The 7,245-nt window shown below is 44.2% G+C and overlaps 1 pseudogene; it reads left to right on the plus strand.

The window, feature by feature from the left end:
• The first annotated feature begins 1,558 nt into the window (after positions 1-1,558).
• The window catches only part of LOC116104117, a 7,411-nt pseudogene continuing 1,724 nt past the window's right edge, over positions 1,559-7,245 (plus strand).

Below are 7,245 nucleotides of genomic sequence, written 5' to 3' on the forward strand. Positions count from 1 at the left end.
TGCAGCTGTACTTGGTAATATGTAAGAGTCACCCAGGTGGTACTGGTTTTGAAGGCATGAAGGCATCATGAAAAAAAATTGGTGAAGGTGCAGCCCCAGTTGCAGTTGATGGCCCCAGCCTGAAGGGGTCATGCAAAGGACTTGAGGCTTGGTACCATGAAGAGAGCCTATGAGAGAGAGGCTATTGGTGAAGACTAGTTACAGTAGAAGACCTCAGCATATTGGAGATGCCAGTATCATGGGATGATCACCAAGAACAGCAGCAGCAGTGGAGTGGATCAACCTGAGCTTAGAGTGTTACAGAGGGCAGAGCTGGAGAAGTGATGCTAGCCCTTTGGAAGATCATGTGTGAATCTCAGACATTGAAACAATAAGCTGTAACATTGAAGTTGCCTTAGAGACCCCAAGATGTTAGACATGCCAGAGCCATGGGCTGTCTGTGAAGGAAAGCCACAGAGAGTGAAACCAGCCCAGGAAAAAGAAGTTTGTTGCAGTCAACAAAGATAAAAAAGGAGTTAGAACTCTGAAGACCACTTTGACATCAGACACAGGCATGCAGAGTTTGGACGTTATCCAGCTGGTTTCCTGTCTTGCTTTGGGAATTGCAGTTAAGTGATTCTAAGAATCTCAGAAGAGACCTTGAACTTTGGACTTTTAACATTGTTGAGACTGCTGTAGACTATGGGGACTTTGGAAGTTGGAATAAATATATTTTGTATTATGTTATGTTTAGGTATTGCCCCCATAGACTCATGTCTTTGAACATGCCTATGGGGGCCAGGGAGTAGAATGTCATGGTTTGAATATACTTGGCCTAGGAAGTGGCACTATTTAGAGGTATGGTCTTGTTGGAATGGGTGTGTCACTGTGAGTGTGGACTTTAAGACATGCATCCTAGCTAGCTTCCTGGAAGTGATTCTTGTACTAAAAGCCTCCAGGTGAAGATGTAGAACTCTCAAATCTTCCTGTACCATGCCTGACTGGATGCTGCCATGTTTCTACCTTGATGATTATGGACTGCACCTCTGAATCTGTAAGCCAGCCCCAATTAAATATTGTCCTTATAAGAGTTGCCTTGGTGTCTGTTCACAACAGTAAAATCCTAAGTGTCTTTCTGAAACATCAACCTACATATTTTTCAAAATATTTCCAGGGTTTGAAGGATGCTAGTTATGGTAAGGACCCCAAAGTGCTATGTAAATTCATGACATGATGAAAGAAAGAAGGAGATTTCATGATGACCCTCTGAGATAGAAAGATCAGATCTTAGCCACTTTAACTTAAGGGTAACTGTTTTTGAAATGAGGACAGTGAAGTCAGATGTCCATGAGTCTTTAGGAGAATGACATTTTATCTAAAGTGTCCACAGTCTCTTTCCCATTACTGATTGTGCTCCAGCCCTAGGAAGACAAAGACCAAGCTCCTGAGTTGTTCAGTTTCTCTTCCTGTGGGGCTGTTGATGGGCTAACCTTGTCTCTGGGAACTCAGGCCAACAAAGAGCACACCCTGACTGTTCATCGAACTGCATGCAGAACAGTAGCTGGTGAGAGAAGATGCCATGTCACTCACTCTCACATTCCTGTTTAGCTTTGGTGAGATGTGGAAAAGGGAAGGAGTCACCTAAGTCTAGGAAAGACCCCACAGATAAGATCTGACCAATGAGGAGCCGTCAAGGGTCAGAAATCTCCAGGTAGAAAAGGACAAACTTTCAGGACAAACTTCTCACAGGACAATCTCTTTCAGGACTGAGTCTGGGCTACAAGAAAGCCATACTGGCAGGGGAGTGTGGTCCTAGCTGTTCCAGGTGTCTCCACCTAACTTGGGACAATGTGTCACACTCAGGCAGTGGGGAATGTGAAACAGTAAAAATGTGAGCTGATATTGGAGATGGCTGGAGGGTCCTGGGACTAGCAACAAGAATCTGGGAGATTTGTGTCCTGGGAATTGGCCTCTGGTTTCTTTTCAGAGACCATTTCTATGCCCACCATCTGGGCTGAGCCAGATTCTGTAGTCACCTGGGGGACAACTATGAACATCTAGGGTCAAAGAATCTTTGAGGCCATGGAGTACCTTCTGGTTAAAGAAGAAAGATGGTTACCCTTGTACATACGGACTTCACTGGAGCACAAAAACAAGGTCAATTTCACCATTTCATTCCTATTAGATTGGTGTTACTCTCTGAGCCCTGACGGCTAGTCAAAGCACAGTAACCCAGTGGAGCTGGTGGCGACAGGTCAAGAGGACCCTCAGGAAGATGCTCCAACATGTAGTAAGGACACATGCTCCACTATGTTCATAGCAGCCTTATTTATAATAGCCAGAAACTGGAAACAACCCAGATGTCCCTCAACAAAGGAATGGATACAGAAAATGTGGTACATCTACACAATGGAGTACTACTCAGCTATTAAAAACAATGAAGTTATGAAATTCTTAGGGAAATTGATGGATCTGGAGAATATCATCCCAAATGAGGTAACCCAACCACAAAAGAATACACATGGTATGCATTCTCTGCTAAGTGGATATTAGCATAGAAGATTGGAATACACAAAGTACAAACCACAAACCATAAGAAACTCAAAAAGAAGGAAGACCAAAGTGAGGATACTTAGTTCCTTCTTAAAAAGGGGAACAAAGTATCCATGGAAGGAGTTGTAAAGATTAACTATGGAGCAGAGACTAAAGGAAGGACAATTCAGAGACTGCTCCACCTGGGAATCCTTCTCATATTCAATCATCAAATCTAGACACTACTGTGGGTGCCAACAAGTGCTGGATGACAGGAGCCTAAGATAGCTGTCTCCTGAGAGGCTCTGACAGTACCTGACTAATATAGAAGCAGAGGCTCACAGGGTCCCCAATGAAGGGGCAAGAGAAAGGACCCAAAGATCTGAAGGGTTTGCAGCCCCTTAGAAGGAACAACAATATGAACTAACTAGTACCCTCAGAGTTCCCAGGGACTAAAACTCCAACCAAAGAGTACACATGGGCGGAGACTCATGGCTCCAGCAGCATGTGTATAGCAGAGCATGGCCAGTCATCAGTGGGAGAAGAGGCCCTTGGCCCTGTGAAGGTTCTATGCCCCAGTATAGGGGAATGCCAGGGCCAGTAAGCAGGAGGGGCTGGAATGGTGAGCAGGGGGAGGGTGGAGGGAACAGGGGATTGTTTTAGTTTTAGTTTTTATTTTATTTTATTTTCTTATTTTCTTCTTCTTCTTCTTCTTCTTCTTCTTCTTCTTCTTCTTCTTCTTCTTCTTCTTCTTCTTCTTCTTCTTCTTCTTCTTCTTGAAGGGAGCCTGAGAAAGGAGATATTGTAAATAAGAAAACATCTAAAAAATAAAATAAAATAAAAATAAAAAAGAACCTTATTAAGTGAAAAAAAAAAGAGGACCTTCAGGTATCTCAGTCCTTGACTGAGCCCCTCCCCCCTCTGTGTGTGTGCGCTTTCATATGCACGTGCACATTTGTGTTCCTGAAGACATTGTGGGTTGTGTGAGGCAGTCTATAAGTTACAGACTCCTCCCCCTCCCCTTCTTCATTTGGTCTTTTTGAGACAAGTTCTATAATACAATTCTGGTTGTCCAGGAATCCACTCTGTATACTAGGTTGGCTGATAACTTACATACCCATCTGCCCCTGCTGGAATTAAAGGTGTGCACCACCACACATAGCTGCATTCTTTTCTTGTAGGGTTCTACAGAAATTCCACCTTCTCAGTCTTGCCTAGTTCTGAAGAAACCTCAGGAGGGAATATGGCTATTCAATGGGCTTCTTCACTGAGATATGATAGGTTCATTTTGACTAAGGATGGAGAACACAAGCTATCCAGGACACTACATGTACAGTGTGTGCCCACTAGGCAGTTTTAGTCCATATTCTATGTGGGTCCTGTGTCACTCAGATAGAAAAGGACATGGAGATGCTATAACAATTACAAGACCAATCCATATCTGTGGTCAGAATCCAGTGACCCCTTGAAGCTACTGTTGTCAGGTGAGGAAGCTCCATCCATCATTGACACAATAATTTTGAGGTTTACTCACATATTTCTGAGTCTTATGTTCAGGGGAACCAAAATGGGATGTGGCTAAGAGATATTTGGGGTCCCTAAGCTGGGTGAAGACCAAATTTGAGAGGCAGTACCACCTTCAGGACAGGATAGGAAGGGGCCAAGTGTCCCTTGTACCCACTTCCTACCTGTCTTCTCTCTGGTGATGCTCAGGATGCCTTCCCTACTAACCTATCAGGGTCTGCACTCTGGAGAGAAATGAACCCCATAGAGACACCCTGTCATCAGCTCTACTCTGTTGAAGGAGGAGGGCATGACTCTCCTTGTCTTGACTCACTCCCAGGTCCTGTGAATAATTTCCTTAGGGGTCACTGTAGATGCTGTGGTACACATCTCTCTCTGGAGTGGTCAGGCCCCATTGAACCCATGCCCATCCTAAGCATAAGTGAGAAACCTAGAAAATTCAGTCAAGGACTTAGAGTCAAAACAGGCCCTGCTTGGGGAGTCAAGGAGGTGATCACTAAGATTGAGGAGTGGGGGTGTTAGGGAGGAGGGAAGACAGACAGGCAACTGACTGAGTTTGAAAAAATAGATAGACAGAAAGATCTAGGTACTCAGAGACTGACAGTGGTGAGAGCCTAGCTTAGAAAAAGGTGGACACCCTTCCTCCTATCCTCCTGTTTATTACACCTCCCCATTATGTTCTCACTTTCCATGTAACCAGGATATATAGTGTCATTAGAAGAGACAGTAACTTTGCTCTATTAATCTTAGAGCTCTGTGGCACTTTCTGCCTTTTCAAATTTGGGACAGTTAGTCTCCTTTTGTGTCTAAGATCCAAAACCTCAGCTCAGCAATGTCAGGCAGAATTCTCCATGATCATCAGGACTTCAGCTTTCTGCAGAACAATGTACAGGGTCTGTGTCTGTGTTTACTTGGCCTGACCTTGGGAAGTGACAGATGAGAAAGCCTTATCCTTCCTGCCATTGTTGACCCCATCTATTCAAGAGGAGCTGCATGGACATGGTCTCCAAGGATCCTTCATTTCTGACCTTCTGAAGCATTTGAGATGGGGCTTCATTTTAAATCTGCTCCAACCCCAGCCCTTTCTGTTGTAAATACTTATATACATGAAAGGAACAGGAGCCAGAAAGCTGTCTTAGTGATTAAGAGCCCATATTGCTCTTGTAGAGAATGATAGATTGGTTCCCAGCATCCAATTATAACACCTCACAGATGTCTATGACTCCAACTCCAGGGAATCTAACGCCCTCCTTAGCACTGTGGGCACTGCACATGTGCAAACACACAGACACACAGATACACAAACAGAGAGTCAGATACAGACATGTAGACACACACAGATATAAACACACACACAGGCACACAGAAACAGACACACACACAGAGGCACACATAGGCACACAGGGACACAGACAGACAGACACAGACATATACACACATACAGGCACACACACAGAGATAGACATAAGACACATAGACACACACAGGCACACAGACACACACACACACACACATAAACTCAGACATATAGACACACACATACACAGAGACTGACACAAATGCACACAGACAGAGACACAGAAACACACTCTATCTTTCACACAGAGACACAGACAAGCACACATATTGTTTGTTTGTTTCTTCTTATTGTTGTTTGTATTTAATGACAGGGTCACTCTATATAGCCCTGGATGGTCTGGAATTTGCTATATAGACCAGGCTGGCTTCTAACTTACAGAAATCTGCCTGCCCTGTCTCCCAAGTAGTGGGATCAAAGGAATGTGTTATGACACCCAGCTTCAATATATATGTAGCTTAAAAATTAACCTTTTATAAAAACCTAAAAATATCCTCATAAGAGGTGGAGCTGGGACTTTATCCATCAGCCTTGAGTCTCAAATAAGAGGAAACCAAAGTAGCATCGGAACAGTAAGGATTTAGGAAAACTTACTCATTCAGAAAGTTTCCTCTTTCATGGGTTATAAAAAACTTTTTGTTTTCTTTCCCTTAAGAGTCACCAGTGCACACAAGTGCACTAGTATATGGCACACTGTATGGCACACTGGCATCAACTAGTCATGATGCATGTTTTGGAAGAAGAGGAGGGAGAACATACTGTGTTAGTAGGATGTGTTATGAAAGAGCAAGCTGGGGGCTGATAGAGAACACAGGTTACTGTGTGAGTATGGGGTAGGACACAGGAACATTCCCACAGCAGATGTTTTTTGGATTCAAGTTATATCCTGCTCACTGCCCCTCCTCTTTTTCCTCCTCTCACAATCCTTCCTCCCATGCTTCCTTCTCCTCTGAAAAGGTGGAGGCCCCTCTACTTGGTATCTCCTGGGCCCCGCACTTCAAGTTTCTGTGGGGCTTGGCACACCCTCTCCCACAGAGGCCAGACAAGGCAGCTCAGATAGAAGAACATATCCTACAGACAGGCAACAGCTTTTGAGATGGTTTTGGGACCCATATGTGCAGAGGGTGAGAGGGTGGCCTAGGTTCAGCCCATGTATTCCCTGTGGTTGGTGGTTCAGTCTCTGAGAGCACAAAAGGGTCCAATTTAGGTGACTCTATTGATCTTCCTATGGGGTTCTTATCCCCTTTGGGGCCCTCAATCCTTCTCCCAACTCTTCCATATGAGTCCCCAAGCTCTATCACTGTTTGGCTGTGGGGTTCTGCATCCCACAGAGTCAGCTTCTGGGTGGAGCATCTCAGAGGACAGCCATGCTAGACTCCTGTTTGCATGCATGACAGTGTATCATTAATAGTGTTAGGGATGCCCTTAGCAAATCTTTTATCCAGTTGCTGAGAGACTCCGAATGTGCAACCCGTCACTCATGCCTGTTCCATCAGATCAGGAGATACAACTGCTCAGGTCACAGTGGTCTCAAGAGGTCTTGTTGTTAAGGTTGAGGCACCCAAAAGACATGCTCCTTTCAAGAGAGGCTTCCCATGCTATGAGTACCTATCTGCATGGCTCCTTTTAGGCTCACCTGGGCCTCTAATGCTCAGTGCATGACTGAGACATAAGAGAGGCTCTGCAGCTGTTCACTGCAGTGACTATGGAGATCACTGCCTGACACCTTTTTTTGTATGTAAAAACTGATTTGTTTCTACTCTACATTTTCTGTCTACTCTTGTATATGTTCCTTCAGTTTTGGAACCTTAAAAATTGACTCAAAAATCCATATATATATATATATGTATATA

This window comes from Mastomys coucha, unplaced genomic scaffold (assembly GCF_008632895.1).
Source record: "Mastomys coucha isolate ucsf_1 unplaced genomic scaffold, UCSF_Mcou_1 pScaffold21, whole genome shotgun sequence".
Taxonomy (NCBI): Eukaryota; Metazoa; Chordata; class Mammalia; order Rodentia; family Muridae; genus Mastomys; species Mastomys coucha.